The sequence below is a fragment of the Lissotriton helveticus genome, chromosome 6, assembly GCF_964261635.1.
Source record: "Lissotriton helveticus chromosome 6, aLisHel1.1, whole genome shotgun sequence".
In the NCBI taxonomy this organism is placed as follows: domain Eukaryota; kingdom Metazoa; phylum Chordata; class Amphibia; order Caudata; family Salamandridae; genus Lissotriton; species Lissotriton helveticus.
Window position 1 is genome coordinate 827,041,924 of NC_136067.1, and position 19,076 is coordinate 827,060,999.

The 19,076-nt window shown below is 46.2% G+C and overlaps 1 protein-coding gene across 1 annotated transcript in view; it reads left to right on the forward strand.

The window, feature by feature from the left end:
* Window positions 1-19,076, forward strand: part of SEC63 (SEC63 protein translocation regulator) — an 844,363-nt gene that overhangs the window by 455,016 nt on the left and 370,271 nt on the right. The gene's annotated exons all lie outside the window — the stretch shown is intronic.

The following is a 19,076-nucleotide window of genomic DNA, read 5'->3' on the forward strand; positions in this document are numbered from 1 at the left end:
AACCCGACCTGGTAGGAAGAAAACGACAGTGGATCCTGACCCTAGGATAGTGAGGCTATGCTGGGACACCGAAGTGCCGAAGTTACCTAGCCCAGGGGCTGCAGCTGCATAGGTCTGAAAAGACGTCGGGGATCTCGTTGCCGGACCAGGAGCCTGGAAGGAAGAAGTTGCTGGCAGGTGACCAGTGAAGAAAAGTTCGATGGATCCAAGCCTGGATCAAGGAAGAAGAAAACCTGAAAGCAGAGGGGACCAAGTTCTTGAATCACTAGCCAGTGATTAAGTGGGCACCAGGATGGCACCGGGCGAAGTCACCGCAGTCAGGTGAGTGGGCGCTGCTGGGCTCTGCAGTCTCTCGGACCAGGAGGCGTTGTCGGCGACCAGGATGGAGGTGCGAGCTGTCCCACGAAGGTTCTTGCTGTCGACGTCGCTGGACCCAGGATTGGGCAACAAGTCTTGGCAAATGCAAGGCCCACGCGGTGGACCTAAAATGGCGTCTTGGGCGTGCCAGGAGGGTCCAGGGTACTTCTCCGATGGAGGGAAGCAAGGGCCAGTCTGGAGCAACCAGACTAGCAGCAGAAATGTCGTCGGGCGTCGTCGGGAAGGCCACAAGCCAGCGGGCTAGTAGCCAAACAACGCGGTGAGCAGCCAAAAGCAGAAGGGCCCCACGCAGATCGTGGAGATGCTGGGGGGCTGCACTTCGGTGCTGGAGCTGCTCAGGGTCGGGGCTTCTCGGACCCCAAAGCACTCACCAGGAATTCACTCGGTGGGCTTGCTGGAAAGAAGTCGTGCAGTCTTGCAGATGGCCGGTCCCTTGAGGTCTCGTCGCACCCACGGTTCTCAGCTGGGCTGTAGAGGTGGGTAGAGGTCAGAGGTGCCAGGGAAGCCGGTTCTCGTCGAGCTGGGCAGTCGGATTCCGGAGGAAGGACTTGCAGCAGACCGCAGTGTTCTTAGATGGTGCCTGCGGATGCAGGGTGACTACTCCTTAGTCACAAGGGAGAAATCTTAGGAAGAAGTCTTGAGTTCCTTTCGTGGAAAGTAGTTTCAGGATTCAAAGATGATCTAATTTGGAAGGGGGCCAGTTCCTACCTTTATCCTGTAAAAAGGGGCTGGCACGCGACTAAGTCCTGCCCTAGGGGTGGGACTAGGAGGGGGGTGGTTACACCCACTTCCTTGGCGGGCTTTTCCCCAGCACAGGGTCTGGAGTGACCCTGGAACTGGTTCCAGCCAGCCTATGCACAGTGAGCACCGGGGTGCCACGTGCAGTCACCTTCCTCTAAAGCCCTGCCTACCTACAATACACAAAACCCTGTCTGGGACGCTGCTGGCACCGCCCCTGGCAGGAAACCCTTTGTCCTTATCTCCTGCTCTGGGAGGACTCCCAGCAGCAGGAGGGCAGACTTGTGTCTCGGTGGCAGCATCCATTTTGTGGAGCTGAGGCTCTGTTTGACTTTAACCGGGGTTAGGGGTTACATACATGTCGTGTCCCTCTAGAAGGGTGGAATGCTAACCCCGTCGCCTGAATTGGCGAGGGGTTAGTATTCCAATTCGTATGACACCTTACTCGACATGTTTTGATAAAGCGATACCAGAGTTGGCATATAACCGCAAGGATTATAATGCACTTAAGAGTATATGGTATGCGATATCATGGAAACGGCTAAGGGATGGATCCCGAAAGCCGCAGACAGGCTCAGCTCATGCCAGAGCACCATCTCACACGATTCCAAGCACTCTGCCTTCAGGATTGTTAAGGCCTGCCATAGGAGTGACTGATAGGAGATCTGTGTGTCCATTTTAGGGTTAGATATAGGTATACTATATCTACAGCAAAGGGTGAGTACACCACCTTGCCCCAGCTGTCGTGCAGCCAGTTGTGTCAGTTTAGTTAGTCAGCCCAGGGGTGGCATAATACATGCTTCAGCCCCTGGGAGACTTCTGGGTACACCTCAGCCCTGGGTACAGGGACTTGGAGGGCCCAGTGCCAATTCAGTACCTGAGTACAATTTGGATAGAGAGAACAGCTAGGCTGTGGGTCTGATTAGCAGGCCCACAGCCAGGGAAAGTCGTAAACCAGTGCAGCAAAAAGCAAAAATCTGGGTGATCATAGGATTGCAGACCCTACTCTCCTACAGTGTCCATGCGTGATCTAGGCCTATGGTTATTAGTATTGCGTAGTGTGTACTTACCTGTTCCCAGTAGTTACTGGATGTGATCTATAATTATTTTGTGCTACAGTGATTTTATATCCTTTTATTCTAATTTCTGACAGTATTTCTATTTCTAAAAGTGTTGATTCTGACAGTGGCCCATGTGGCCCTGTCTTGTAAATAATCCCTTGTGAATATTGCCCGTGCTAGTTGGCACAATGTACATGTGTGATTTCTATCTGATGTGTTTTGACAATACAAAAGTTATTTTAATATAACCTTGTGTGGAGTTCCTTTTGTGGTGTGCCTAGGATGTTGTTGCTGTTGTGTGCTGGCGCAAATGCTTTACACATTGCCTCCGAGTTTAGCCTCACTGTTCGTGCCAAGCTACCAAGGGGGTGAGCAGGGGTTATCTTGGCGTGTGACTTCCTTGCCCTGACTAGAATGGTGGTTTCTGCCTGGCTTTGGCGTCAGCCTTAGCCTACCAGAAATAGCCAGTTTTAACAGTCTCTTTCAGTTTAAACGCCATCGGGACGAAATTGAGATGGTTTTAGTGCCTGACATCTTTTTCTTCTCTTGTGTCTAGTTTGGTTATCCGAGTGCACTTAAATGTGTATGTGTGTGCGTGCGTCACCTCCCAAAAAGCATACTTTCAGCCTTTTCCAGTTAAAACGTCTTCGGGACGAAATTGAGGTGTTTTTAATACATGTTATCTTTTAATTTAACTCTTGTGTCTAATTGGATTACCCAAGTGCACTTCAATGTATTTGTGTGTGTGCGCAATTGAGCAGTCTGATGAAAGCAGGTTGTCACATTTACGTTGCAATAGGTCTTGCATTTGCGAGAGTTTATGCTATTGGCATTGTAAATGACAATGCCTTTTATTTATTTGTTTAAAAAACCAACACATTAATAAAAGGCATTGTAATCTACAATGCCAATAGCTCAAACTCTAGTAAATGCGAGACCTATTGAATTGCAAATGCTTGTTTTAATTTGATGTTGTCCTACATTACATATTCACCTAGAAGTGATGACTTATTCGCCCTAGCATGAGCAACTGAGTGGGTTTGTTCGAACATTGCTTTAATTGCATTCATAGTCTTCTGCCAGCACAGGAAAGAGATTAACTTGTTTTCCCAGTACATGCACACCATTTTACAGCTACGCAGTCTAAGGTGTGCCTAAGAATTATATGCTGAAAAGCAAACGTTTCATGGTGTTTTCGACTGAGAAAATCAGTTCTCGCATCTGTATCGGTATGTACATTCCTATTCATTAAAAGTGCTGCCTGACTTTTAACATGCACGTGAGCACCGTAAAAGTTAACATTTCCACTGCAGTTCATTCATAATTATTACATTTTTGGGTGTGTTTATTGGACAAAATGCAGTGGTATAAAAACCCATATTTCTTGTGAGTCCATGGAATATGGGAAATAGTTCATGGATCTCTGGTGAAATATGGATTTCAATATCAAAATGATCATTACAACCCCCACACTACTCGGCAAAGCTTTACCCTTGTCAGGGTTTCGAAGGTTACCTTCTTTGGAGGGTCTACTTATGCAGCAAAAACAAAATTATGCAGTGCATTCTCTGCCAGTTCTATTTGTATCTAGTTGAACTAGAATTGTTTTTGTGAAATATGCAGATTATGCTAATTATGTGCCTTGAGGCTGGAGACCCTCATGGGTGAGGAGCGCGCTTTATAAACCCCTGATTGATTGATTGATTGTATGTGGCAAATGGCATACTCAGGCTGTTACTTAAGTCCACCGGCCTTCCCCATTGACGTTATTTTACTGAGTATTTATTCATGAAAGAAAAAAACTAGAAATTCTGCTTCCTGTCAGTATCCATTGGTAGCTTCCCTTTTTAAGAAAACTGCCTTTACAAGTTCATTACCCTAAAATAAACATGTAATAAAAAAAACACATAGCAGGTAATGTGTAAAATGGTCATATATTGCAGTCGCGGGTTGCCCTTTGGTCTATAATGTAACCAGATGGCAATATTGGATGATATCACACAATTACCTGTATTCTTCTAGAGATATATCCACTGAAGTACTTTCTGCTGTACATTATAAGGATGTGGCAAGTCATGCAAGGGCTCTGTGACCGTATAGAGAGGAATAATGTCGGTGGACCACTTCCTTTATAGAGACTTTGAACACTTATGTAACTTGTAATATTATTTTAAGGCACAACAAAGGATGCTACCATTCCCTAAAAAAGCCTGAATCTTTAGCCTCTTCTACATATGAATGAATAAAGTTGCAAATATGTGGAACAGTGTTCTCCAACCCTTTCCGTAGTGAGAGCTACTTCTGATGAGTGAAAATCATCGTGAGATACTGAAGGCTAAACAACTGGCACATTTTTACCAGAATCCCCCACACCCATCTTCATTGACTTTAAGCCCACTGCCCATAGAGCTACCTTGTTTTGAACAAAATACTTTGACTAGGGAAGGTGTCTCCAACCATTCGATTGCAAGCTACCAGTAGCTTGCTGGTACCCTCAGAGTATCTTGTAGCCTTCCGTATGTTTTTTTAATCAGTACAAGGTCCAAATTTCCTTTTAAAGTTAAGGGAAGGCTGTGTTTATTTTATATTCTAATCATCGGGTTGCAGATAGGAGGGCCTGATAATGAACAGCGCTCAGTCAGATTTATGTCCCAGGCTGGGGCACAGAGGTGAAGAACTGAAGCACGGAGGTATTTAACTCTTAAATAAAAGTCCTTGCCAACTCCGTATTGGAGCGCGAGAACAGAATGATGTTTCTGAAAGCTTTTAAATGGGAGAAAAGGATAGCTACTGTTATAGGCATACGAGCTGCAGATTACACACTGTGCATAGATCGCCATCTGGTGTTGGGCTTGGATGTTTGCACTTTGTTATTGTCCTGGAAAAGTCTTTGGAAGTCACGACGTTGGTGACTCCTCTTGTGGACTATAGTGCGCATGGGCATCGGCTCCATCTTCAGATTGTTTTTTTCCGCCATCGGGTTCGGATGTACTTGTAGCGCTCCAGTTCGGAACCGTTACCAATTCTATTTTCGACGCGCAATCCTTCACCCTTTCAAGGTATTGTCTCGATCGCGATCCCAGTCGACGCGCATCTCAACAAATTTGAAGTCCTCGATTCCAGTCGTCGACGAGGGCCTTTGGGCCTACTTGGGCCTCGGCATCTGGATCATGGAAAGGACTCCTTTCAAGAAGTGTCCTCAATGTGGGTCGAAGTTCGACTCCGACCCCCTCCGTACAACATCGTAAAAGGCTTCGGCCACACCTTCTCCTTCTGACTCAGTGCACACCGACACACTGCTTCCAATGCCCCGGACCCGGCAAAGAAGCCTATTAAGCCTTCAGGCGACTCGGGCTTGAGTCAGCCTGCTGTCTGTACCGAAACACAGGCACCGAAAAAGAAGCCGTCTTCATCCTCATTGCCGATTGCTGCTTTCACATCCAAGCACTCGGCAGCGAAAACCGCCGGCACCGAACCATCAAAACATTCGGTATCGAAACCTGAAGGCACCATACGAGCCGGTAAAGCACCACAAAACTGTACTGGAACCGGTGTCTCGTAAGTCTACCGAACCGAGAAAGTCAGTGCCGAAAGAGCAGCCTACGCCACAAGAGCTTTTTATACCTAATACAAAACAAAAGACTCTTGTCAAGGACCCCAAGACTGGTCAACTCGCCCTCAGCTCAAAGAAGAGACCTTTGGATACACCTGTACCAACCCCACCACCTAAAAAGAGGGATATTGCTACATCTCCCCTCAGGGTCCCTTCTCCACCACCTCCTTCTCCACCTCCACCACCACATCATTCTCCTACACCATCTCCACCAGGGAATGATGATGATACTTCTAATGAAGGAGACGGGGCACATGAGGAACCGCTAGGGGATCATAGTCCACCTTCTTCCCCTGACCTCTGGGATGATTATAATACACCTCATGTTCCTAATGTTTCACAGGAGGACATATACCCCTCTAGGCCTTCCCCTCCAGAAGACACAATAGGTTTTAACCAGCTGCTTCACAGAGCTGCTCAGTACCATGGGGTTAGCTTACATATAGACCCTGTGGAAGAGGATTTCCTTATGGACACTTTTGACACCTCACAAAACGCCACCTCTATTTTGCCAATACTAAAAGGGGTAATTAAGCATGCACCAGAAGTATTCAAAGATCCTAGTTAGTTATTAACCCCAGGATCGACAAAAAGTATAAAGCTGCTCCTGGAGACCCAGCCTATATTAAAGGCCCCGTACCATTCGACTCACTAGTAGTCTCTAATGCCAGAAAAAACGCCAACTCCCAAACATCCGGAGACGCTCCACGCCCTGATAAAGAATCCAAGCTCTTAGACGTCTCAGGCAAAAGAACAGCGTCACAGGCAGCTATTATTTGGCGTATCGCCAACACTCAAGCTCCGTTGGTCAGGTATGATGGGGCACATTATGACGAACTAGAAACCTTATCACAACACCTACCTGATAAATAAAAAAACAGGGCCAATGATCTTATACAAGAGGGTAAAATAATTAGCAACACCTCCATTCGTTGTGCTCTGGATGTAGCTGATATCGCCTCTAGAGCAGTCAATACAAGTGTACTTTTGTGTAGACATGCGTGGCTACACATTTCAGGTTTTAAACCAGAGGTACAAACTGCTATTTTAAATCTGCCTTTCGACCAAGAACATTTATTTGGCCCTAATGTAGATTCCTCATTAGAAAAAATCAAAAAAGACACAGCCAAATCTAAGGGAGCCTTGCAATCGCAAGCTCCAAGACGTTCTTTTCGTTGCTCATTTAACAAAGGCACCTCCAGAGGCTACTCCTCTGACAACCCTTCCACTTCTTACAAAGCTCCCACCCAGTCTACAGTTACTTCCTGTCTGGAACAGCATCACCACAGACAGGTGGGTAAGACAAATAGTTCATTCAGGCTACTGTCTAGAACTCACCTCTACTTCCCCAAACATACCACCCAGGTAGCGTCAAATGTCATTAGATCATTTATCACTGCCTCTCTGACAACCCCCAGACCGGCACTTCATGCGCCCCATTGCTACGGGCAGCCGCGCTTCGTGTCAGCTTGGTTTCCTTCTCTTTCTCCTTCTCTTGTGCTTTCTCCGATTTGCGCTGCTGTGCTTTCATCGTCGCAGAAGCCACTGAGGCAGCCGGTGTGAGTTTCTTAGCTGGGGGCGGCAGCATCTTATTCTTGGGGATAGCGCCAAGTTTTCCTGCATCCCTCTGGGTTGACTCCTTACTCATGCTGCCAGGCAGCGGCTGTTGTTTTTCCTGGCCGCGCTGCGCCATCGCCTTCTCTGATAGGAAAAAGTGTAATGCTTCCACCAAAGTGATAGACAAAGTCTTAGTCTTCTTCCATAGGCATGCAACTCTGGCAAGTATGCCGTTCTTCCTCTGCCAGAACGCTCTGTCACTCTCGCCTTGTTGACTCTTTTCAGGGTGAAGGAAGGAGTGCATCCTACTATTTCTGAGTCATCTGTCTCCTCTTTAGACTTTGGGTCAGAGAGGGGGTATGATGCGACTTCCCTCTACAGCGCTACAGCGGCCATCTTGCCTCCCTGAAAACAACAGGATCAACAAAGGCTGATAGAGACCCTACCTTAAGGCAGCCATCCGTAACGGAGGCATTCGGGTTGATGGTGACCGCGGGGGGATCAGGAGCAGCCGCGGCAAGTCATTCACCCGGAGTAGCAAACAGGAACGTCCTCGAGGACGCAAGCGGCAGTTTTGCTAGGCACCAGGAACGCGCGGACCTCACGCTTCCCGCGGCAATCTCGGCAGCGCTGGCAGACGGTTTGCAGAAGGAGCCGGAGAGCCAGGGAGAACTGGAAAATGCTGATTTGAGGGTAAGAGAGGACATTGACGGGTCAGAGTGCCACAAAACATCCCAAATGCTAAATGCTTTAAAGGAAGTGGAAGCGGAGATGCTGGGGGAGCAGACTCAGTTGCGGGGGCCCAAGGAAGCAAAATGGGGGAGCCTGGTGAGCCTTGGCTCACAGAAAGAACTGACAGAACCAGAAATCGTCGAGGGGGCCGAGGGAGACCGTTTTTTTTCAGTCCCAGAGGAGTCTGATTCCACCATTGCCAGCAGTGACGAAGAGAAAGAAACTTCAGATCTAAGTCTGGGTACTGGGGATAGCGGAAGCTCCAGAGGCTCCAGGGGTTCCAGGGGAGACGCACCCAGAAAAAACGCAAGGTGGTAGCAAGACGGGTTGGCTCCCCTCTGAGTACTCACAAGAAACCACTATGGGACTATTCAGCTACGTCCAGCATGTATAGAGAGGACGGGCAAGATGGACAAGGTGAGGGGGAGAAATTGGACATTATGTTTGCCACTCTAAAACAGATACAAGCAGAGGCTAGAGCGGAAAGCAGAAGAGCTAGGCATGACACCAAAAAAATCCAAGCCTCAATCAGGAAAGTAAACAAAAAATATGAAGAGGTCGAAGAGAGAGTTGTAGGAGTTGAAGAGAGAACTGGCAGGCTGGAGGATGAAGTTACTGTCTGGCATGAATTTAAAGTGGAACAGGCAAAGGCTGTGGAGGACTTACAATGGAAGGTGGAGGAGTTGGAGAATCGCCAGAGGCGAAATAATGTTAGACTTCTTGGGCTTGAGGAAGGCGTGGAAGTGCAAGACCCAAGAGGGTTCGTCATCAAGCTGTTAAAGGGGGTCTTCCCAGATGTGCCATGGCAATGGGAGCTGGAAGTCCAGAGGGCCCACAGGTTCCCACTGACTAGGAAGAAAAGACAGGATGGGGGCACAGATACACTCCCATGGGCCATGTTGGTGTTTTTTGGGAACTTTCTAGCGAGACAAGAGCTGATGGAGAAAGCCAGGCCAGATTCCAAGAAATCTTTTGAAGGAGTAACATTCTTTGCCAGACCTGACTTTTGCCATGTGACAGTGGAGAGGCGATGGCGACTCAGACAACTAATTGCAGCATTCCACAGACAAGGAGCAGAGGCTTATTTAATGTTTCCGGCGAAGCTAAACGTTATCTCTGCAGGACGTACAAGAATGTTTTTCTCTGAAATAAAGGCGGGAGAATTTTTGGCAGAATTAACAGAACAAGGTAGAGCTAGGAACAAGGAATAGATAAAAGGGAAGGAATAGGGGGAAAGAAGAAGATGGATAGGGAGGGTTGTGGTGGGCTTTTTTCTAGTCTGAGTCATTGCGGGTTCCAGTACTGAGGGAAGGAGAGGGAAAGAGGAGGGGGGGGCGACTCTGCAACGCACAGTGGTCATGCATAGGTCAGCTCTGACCTATTTGCCTGTGATAGGGGGGGAGGGTCAGCGGAGGGTGGGGGGATGGAGGGGGGGTAAAGGGGGAGGGAGGTGCTGGGTATGGTGTTGGTGTAGGGGGTGTGAGGCATACAGTACAGACTTATAATTTACACAAAGGAGAAAGGCAACTATTGATTAATTTCACAGGAGTAATGGGAAAGTTGGTAAAGTTAAGCAAGAATAAATGGCAGTTAGGATAATTACGCTCAATATCTGCGGGTTAAATAACGCAGAGAAAAGGCAACTGCGGCACTACAATTCTGGAGATCTGATATAATCTGTTTACAGGAGACGCATGTGGCTAGTAAAGATAAATATATGCTGGAGCAAATGGGGTTTGAGGTGCTCGCCTATACAGGACAGGAAGTTAGAAAAAAGGGGGTGGCGATATTAGCTAGGAAAGGTGCTGTAAAAGTTAAAAGAAAGAGGATCAAGACGGGAGATGGGTCTTGTTGGATGTGGAAACCTTGGCTGGGAGATTTACACTTACCTCAATATATGGGTCAACCGAAGATGAACCTGAACTGCTTGAATTTTTGGATGGGGAATTAGCACTGTGGCCAGAGCCTGTAGTATGTTGCGGAGATTTTAATATCAATGGCTTGGATGGCTTAATCGAGAGGGATGGGGGTAGATACCGGGGTAGGAAGAGAAGGACATACAAAGCAGTACAGAATCTATTACGACACAACGCCTTGGTGGATATGTGGGCGGAGAAAAACCCAATAGGCACAGGCAGCACCTACTATTCAGCTCCTCATAGAACGGTTACTAGATTGGACTACTTTTTCATCTCTAGTTCATTGGTGGGTGGAGCCGCAATAGAACGACTGCCTAGGATAGTGTCGGATCATAATCCGCTGGTTCTAAGTTTGGCATTGGCTAAAAAAAGGGACAGGTCGTTTAATGAATGGACGTTTGAACGGGGGTTGCTGAAGGAGGAGGAGTATGTGAAAAGGATGCAGGAATGGATTATACAATACTGGGACATGAATAGATATTCGGCCTCAGCGGATATGGTATGGGATGCTTTTAAAGCTGGAGTCAGGGGAGAGACATTAAGCTACACTATGTTAAGAAATAAGAAAGAAAGGGAGATGATGGAAGAGAGGGTCAGAAGCCTGGTGAGTTTAGAGGAGGGGTTAGTGGCTGCAATAAGTAGACAAGAACCTATTGAACAGATTTTACTGGATCTAGAGATACAGAAGGCGGAGGCAGGAGTAAGGCTGGCGCAAAAGGCAGCAGGGAATTTTCTAGCAAAAAAAGAAAAATGCTATGAATTTAATGAGTGGGCCACTTGTTGGCAATTAGGACTAGGCAAACATTAGCTGCAGGGGAAATAAAAGAAATCAAGGATAGTACAGGGGCCATAGTTAATAAGGTGGAGGAGGTGCAGGAAGTCTTCAGGAGGTTTTACGAGACACTATATGAGCAGGACCCAAGTAATGCTGAGCTAAGGATTACAGATTACCTGTCACAGATACCGCATAGAGGGTTAAGTATGGAAGAGAGGGGAAAACTGGACCTCCAGCTAACGATACAGGAGGTAAGAGAAGCGACATTTAGTCTCCCCTCCGGCAAAGCTACAGGCCAAGATCAAATTCCTGTAGAATTTTATAGGACTTTTTGGGATGTGCTAGGAACAGACATCTGGGCAATCTGCTGTATGGCGCAGGGGGGAAGGGTTGTTCCGCAGTCCTGGGCCGGGGCGGACATAATCGTGATACTAAAAAAGGACAAGCCTCCAACAGAGCCAGGCTCATATAGGCCAATTACGCTGTTGAATGCAGACGCAAAAATATTTTCTAAAACATTAGCGAAAAGGCTGAGTAGGGTTATCGAGGGGTTGGTGTCCCCGGCACAGCATGGCTTTATTCCAGGCAAAGGGACTACCCAACATACAAGACAGATGATCACCGTCCTGGATGCAGCCGAGGTGGCAGGAGACCCTGTCGCGGCTATCTTTTTGGACGCTGAAAAGGCCTTTGACAGGGTCTCCTGGGCCTATCTGTGGAAAGCCCTGGAATGGGCTGGAATAGGTAAAGGCTACATAAAGGCAGTTCAGGCACTATACAAACACCCGTCGGCTAAGATAAGAATTAACAAATCATATACGAAGGCAGTACAGATCAGGCGAGGGACCAGGCAGGGGTGCCCAGCTTCACCCTTACTGTTTGCTATATACCTGGACCCGTTGTTAAGAAGGCTTGCGCGCAATCACAGGATCCCTCCAGTCAGGATACATGAACAGGAATATAAATTATTCGCCTATGCGGACGATGTAGCAATCACAACAGCAGCACCGGGGGGGGGGGGCTCTGGTCGAAATAGAGCAAGAGGCAAGGGGCTTCGGGGCGTTCTCGGGGTATCTTATAAATAGAGGAAAGAAGCAGATAGTGCAGAACAGGTTTACTATATTCCAGGATACGAGAGTAGTTCCAGAAGCAATGTATTTGGGGATTATGGTGTCAGCGGATTTGGATAGAGTAGTAGAGATGAATATGGAGCCGCTCCTAGGGAAGGTTAAAAGAAATTTAGAGAGAGTCAACAATTTACATTTGACGCTAATGGGGCGCATTAATATGATTAAAATGGTTACGTTTCCAAAATTTCTATATATTCTCAGAGCGATTCCCTTATACTTTGATTGCACATGGTTTAATAGAATAGAAGCAATTTTGAACAGGCTCATATGGGCACAGGGGAAGACACATAGGGCGTATCGTTTTTTGACACTACCGAGGGAGAAGGGGGGTTGGGGGGCACCTGATTTTAGATTATACTATTGGGCAGTAGCTCTCCAATACTCGCAAGGGTTATTAGGAGGTAGTAGCCAGAGTGGCGAGAGATTGGGTTGTGTGAATGTTTATGAGGCGGTCCTGGGCAAGGAGACAGGGAACCCCTTGGTGAACACAGTAGATTATGCCTATTTTAAACATACTAAGTTCAAGACACTAAGTGCAATTTATAAAATCTGGAAGGCCGTTGGGAAAAAGCTAGGAATTGGGAGGTATAACAGATATCTTAGGCTATATACAAATAATGCTTTTCCCGCAGAGATCTTCAGAGACACAGTTATGAAGGAGTGGGATGCCAAGGGGATTAAAAAATTAGGGGACTTGCTGGATGTAGAAGGGGTGTTTTTACTATTTCAGGATATCCAAACTAAGTTTAAGATTCCAGGAAGTGATTTCTTTAAATACTTACAAGTCAGGAGTTACTTTTATAAGAAACAGGGTGGACCAGTAGGGATGTCTCATTGTAGGATAATGGATTATTTGGAGCGTAGCACACGGGCAACGATTAGGCAACTCTATGCAGAATTTTATGCATTAAAAACAGATGATAGAGAGAAATATACTAAGAAATGGGTGGAACAAGTAGGGGCACACCCCGATGGATTACAAGCCTCATTAGATCTAGGTCGGTCGGTTTTGTGCTCGGCTACGTTACAAACTCAGCATTATAAGACGATCTATTCTCTCTACCATACCCCTGCTAGAATTGCCCAATGGGGGGGTAGCACTGGAGTAGCTTGTCCACGATGTAATTCAAGTAGTGCCAATATTGTACATATGTTTGCACAATGCCCACAACTTTATACATTAAAATTGGCAATTGAAGAATTCCTGGAGGGCTCTCTGGGGATGAAGATTAATTTGTCGGATGAATTGATAATGTTAGGGGTGAATATAGGAGATAATAATGAACACCCAGAATTTTTGTTTATGGCTACGGCAGTTTTTAGGATTATTATTGCAAGGGCTTGGCTTGATAAGACGGCACCTACATTTCAGACATGGATTGCAAGGCTCCTTTCCACATACAATCTGGAGAAGGCCATCTATGATAGGAAAGGCAGAAGGGCAAGGACATTGGGGGTAGGATATGGTTACCCATTGAGAAATGGAAGAATAGGAGTAAGTAGAGGGTAAAAATATGAATTTTGATTGTATTGGAATTTTGTGAAATGTCGCTTTTTTTCTTTTATTTATTTATCCTTTTTTTTCTTTTTATTATCAATACGAAATATCTGTACTGTAAAAATGCATTGGATTTACTGGAAAAATGAGGGGGGGGGAACTCAATAAAAATGTTTAAAAAAAAAAAATTTGGTAAATGTTGAAAACCTGCAGAATAGTCACCAGCACAGGGCAGGCTAAATAAAAAAAATAAAAAAAAAAGATCATTTATCACTGCTCAAACAAGCGGTCATCTCCCTTCTGCAAAAACATGCAATAGAACCAGTACCACTGCATCAACAAAACACGGGGCTTTACTCCCTGTACTTCCTTTTTCCTAAAAAGGACGGCTCTCACAGACCCATCCTAGATCTAAGAACCCTAAACTTATACATACAATCTGACCACTTTCACATGCTCACGCTTCAACAGGTTCTCCCTTTACTGGAACAAGGCGATTTCCTTGCTACTCTAGATCTCATGGACGCCTACTTTCAAATTCCCATTCACACCTCTCACAGAAAGTATCTCAGGTTTGTAGTGGACGGTCAGCATTACCAGTTCAAGGTACTCCCATTCGGAGTCACCACAGCACCCAGAGTTTTCACCAAGTGTCTAGCAGTACTTGCAGCTCATCTAAGGAGGCAACATATTCATGTGTACTCCTACCTAGACGACTGGCTCATAAAAGCCATCTCGTACAACCAGTGCGTACAACACACTCACGCTACAATCCAGCAGCTTCATGACTTGGGGTTTACCATAAACCATCCAAAGTCTCACCTGCAACCGTCCCACATACAGCAATACCTAGGGGCAACATTAAATACCTTAAAGGCACTTGCATATCCCAATCCAGTCAGGATATCAAGCGTACAAAGCCTTCTCACAAAGTTTCAACCACAACACTCTCTCCCAGCTCAAGTGTTCATGCAGCTAATAGGGATGATGGCATCTTGCATTTTCACGCAAGACTCCAAATGCGTCCCCTACAGGAATGTCTAGCACGCCAATGGAACCAGGCTCAAGGTCAGCTAACAGATCTGGTGTTGGTGGACGCTCGCACTCATTGCTCTCTGCAGTGGTGGAACACCAAAAACCTTTCCAAAAGGCAACCGTTCATCGAGCCAGGTCCACAGATAGTGCTAACAGCAGACGCATCGCTCTCCGGCTGGGGAGCTCATCTATTACATCACACAATACAGGACACGTGGACACCCCAACAAAGGTTGCTCCACATCAATCATCTGGAATTGCCATATTCCTAGCATTAAAATCCTTCCAGAAACACATTCTAGCCAAAGCTGTCCTAGTCCTCACAGACAATATGACAGCGGTGTACTACTTACAAAAACAAGGCGGGACACACTCTCTCCAACTCTCCCACCTATCACAGAGCATATGGAGATGGGCCATTCCTCAAAACATTTTTCTACTAGCCCAACACGTTCCAGGAGTCCAAAACTGCATAGCAGATCTCCTGAGTTGTCAAACACAACACACTCACGAGTGGGAACTGCATCCACAAGTTCTTCAACCATTTTTCCAGATGTGGGGGCACCAGAGATAGATCTCTTCGCAACCCACAAAAATGTCAAATGTCCAAGCTTCGCCGCCTGGTATCCACACCCATTGTCCAAAGGCAATGAGATATGGATGAATTGGTCTGGCAGATTTGCGTACGCTTTTCCGCCTTGGATTCCACTGGTGGTGTGCAAACTGACGCTCATCCTAGTTGCTCCAACAGGGGCCAGACAACCGTGGTACACCACATTACTGGAACTCTCAGTAGTCCCCCACCAAAAACTACACCTCTCTCCACACCTCTTAACCCAGACCCATGGAGAGATCAAACATCCAGATCGAGCACAACTCAACCTAGCGATCTGGCTCCTGAAATGTTAGTTTGGTTACCTTAACCTTCCTCCTGATTGCATAAATATTATCAAAGAAGCTAGACTCCCAACCACTAGAGCTTGCTATGCAGCCAGGTGGAAAAGATTTGTTATATACTTAAACATTAACAACATCAATCCCTTAGATGTGTCAATCCAACACGTCATATGTTACCTGCTACATCTCCAAAGGTCTACCCTAGCATAGCTATAGCAGCTTACTTGCAAAATAGACAACACTTGTCATTATTTAAAGTACCTGCCATCAAAGCCTTCATGGAAGGACTCAAAAGCATCATTCCACCTAGAGTACCAGCCTCACCTGTGTGGAACTTAAATATTGTCCTCTCAAGACTCATGGGTCCTCCGTTCGAACCTATGCACAAATGTAAATTACAATTCCTTACATGGAAAGTCGCTTTCCTAGTAGCCATTACTTCTCTTAAGAGTCAGAACGCTTCAAGCACTCACCATTCAAGAACCATTTTTACAAATGCATCATAATAAAGTGGTTCTTAGGACAAACCCAAAATTCCTACCAAAAGTAATTTCTCCTTTTCATCTCAACCAGTCTGTAGAGTTGCCAATACTTTTCTCGCAACCACAAACTGTCGCAGAAAGGGCTCTTCACACCCTAGACGTCAAAAGAGCACTCCTATATTATATTGACAGGACAAAACCTTTTTGTAAAACTAAACAACTTTTTGTATCCTTCTCTCCACCACATAACGGCAATCCTATATCAAAATCTAGGATTGCAAGGTGAATTGTAAAGTGCATTAAAATTTGCTATCAAAAAGCAAAACGTACCTTAACTATTCCACCTAAAGCCCACTCTACAAGAAAAATAGGGGCTTCAATGGCTTTCTTAGGGAACATTCCCTTAGATGACATCTGCAAAGCAGCTACATTGTCTACACCACACACATTCACAAAACATTGTTGTGTAGATGTGCAAGCAAAGCAACAAGCTAGTGTGGGCCAAGCTGTACTCAAAATATTATTTCAAACAACTGCAACAGATACTGGTGGTCACCGCTAAGGTACTGCTATACAATCTACGCACACTGTGTAATCTGCAGCTCATATGCCTCGAACGGAAAATGCTACTTACCAGTATGCATCAGTTCTTGGTATTTAGAGCTGCAGAGTTGCACACGCCCACCCGCCTCCCCGGCTACCTCTATCTGTTCCAGTAATATCTTATTTAGATACAGCATACACAGGCATCTTTTCTGTTTCTCACAAAACTCCATCATTTCCCTTACTGGCGAAGAAACAATCTGAAGATGGAGCCGATGCCCATGCGCACTATAGTCAACAGGAGGAGTCACCTACCTCGTGATTTCCAAAGACTTTTCCATGACAATAACAAAGTGCAAACATCCGAGCCCAACACCAGATGGCGATCTATGCATAGTGTGTAACTCTGCAGCTTTACATGCCAAGAACAGATGCATACTGGTAAGTAGCATTTTCCTTAATGATTGAGTTAACTTTATTTAAATGTTCTCAAAGTGTTACATTTACTAACAGCAGACCGCTTGCTCACAGTGGCTAGGAGATACTATGCCATATTAATAGCAGGAATATATATATATTTTTTTTAAATGGGATAAATTTAAAGTGATAAATTATTTCTATGTAACCAAATTCTTAATGTCTTTCTCCGCTCTCAATTAGGCCAATAACGTCTTAATGTTTTATAAAGCATGTTTCTTCACTTTAAGTTCCTCCCAATTAAACAAATGGCCGTATTTTTCGGTTATAAATCTGTACTGTCTATAGGCCACTGGGAGCAAGATGCCTGGTATTTGTAAATGTGACCCTTGGAAATGTGAGAAACTTTAAATGATGAGTTTTATGGAATCCATATAAACAAAGTTAACTCTTCTGTATAATTTTCTCCCATTTCAAAGTGGCTCCTTAACACACAACAGACATCTTGCGCCCAGTGGCTAGTAGATAGGGTGGCATATTTATAATTAAAAAATACAGTCATTATTTTAAGTGGGAGAAATTCAAAGTGCAGACATTTTTTCCATATTATGAACATTTTTGCGGAACATGTTTCTGCGTTTGAAATGGGAGAAATTGAAAAAGAGTTAACTTTGTAAGTTAGACGCTGAGGCGGTTTGAACCAGTGGTGGCAGACCCTCCATTGTTGGAAGCCGGAGGAGCAGTGGTTATCGCCTGGCCCTTGCAGCCACGCTGACAGGTCTGGGGTCTCCCGTAACAAGCCTTGCTCAAGCCCTGAAGTGTGGCGCATGAACCAACGCACCTCCTGCTGCCCACTACTGTTTTTGTAGAGGTTGTGGCCTGACTAACGGCCTTCACGATTCACAATTTCAGAGACCTACTTCACCCCGCCCACCCCAAGGAACAGGGCACCAGTGGGCTGGCAGTCCTCTTCCTGGGGTGTGTGGGCCAAGTCCTGTGACCTCCTTTGCCCTTGTGACCTTAATCTCAATTATCCAGTTGACACATGCCTAATCCTGTACCACTGGCTGTGACCTTAGGGTGCTCATGATTAAAGGACATTAGCATGATCAGTACGTTTATAATAAAATCCCAAGCCAAGCCCCCTATGACCATATCACCAGGCAGAGGACATTTTTTGTGAAAGAGATCCACACAGCGGGAATCTCGACCAGTATTCCTTCCTGCCACCATCACTGGAGCCCCTGCCTACCTAATGTACTTTGGGACAGTTTCGCCATACCCTGGCTCATCTACCCCAGGACCGAAATGCCAGAGGCTCATTATAGGGGTCTGAGCCGCCAGAGGCCTTATAAGCACAGTCCTCGTTGACTTGCAGGTTGCACACCACAAGCACAGTACTAGGGCAGATTTTGGAGGGGCTGTGGTTGGTGCAGAGTCTGGTGATAGGCATCTTGTTTACGGAGAGTTGTACCCCCAATTCCCCCCCATCACCACGGGCCATCAGCAGCCATGGGAGACATGGTAGGCATGCCAGTGTTGCTTTCTGCGTAAGGAACTCTGGGTCTCCCGACTGGCTTCTGGGCCATCTATGTAGTGCCAAACTGCAAGCGTTTTCTACAGTCAGCGGCGCCTGACGGAGACCCAGCTAAACAAGCGTACCCTTAAGGCATTGTTCCCCAGGAGGAGGGCCACGGGTGGACCGTCCCCAAACTGTTGGTACCCAGACCTCACCAGGTGTCAGTCATTTACAGGGACATGCATAAGGGAACAGAACAAACATACATTGATCACGTCATCTTGTCTGGTAAAGTGTCCTTGGTGCTACTCTAGCCGCAAAGTTGCCAGATATTGCATCGTTATTGATCTCGTCTATAAACAGTACTTCGTAGCACTCAAGCAATTTGTTGGGGAGAAATCTGCAAACATCATACAAAACCTTAATATCAAAAGTGGAAGAGGGAGGGAGGGTAGATATAAATGCTTTCAGAGTAAATTTGTTTAGGTGGTAATGCAGTTATGTAATACGTAGGAGCAGAGTCCGAGTATATCCGATCCTGTGTGAGGGAGCCCATATGTGATAGCGCTGCGAGACGTAGGGGGGGTTAGCACCCAGCGTGGATGGGGACGGTTCGGAAACTGGTGAGGCAGCGCCATGGTCTTGAGTGGGGAGAGGAGAAGGCGTCTGAGAGCTGGGCTGCAGAGCGAGTAGGTAGGAGCGGTATACATGCCCAAATGTTCTTGGGACGGCAAGTGGGGGGGGGGGCTGCAGTCTAGAGTATGTTTGCATGTCGCAGTAGG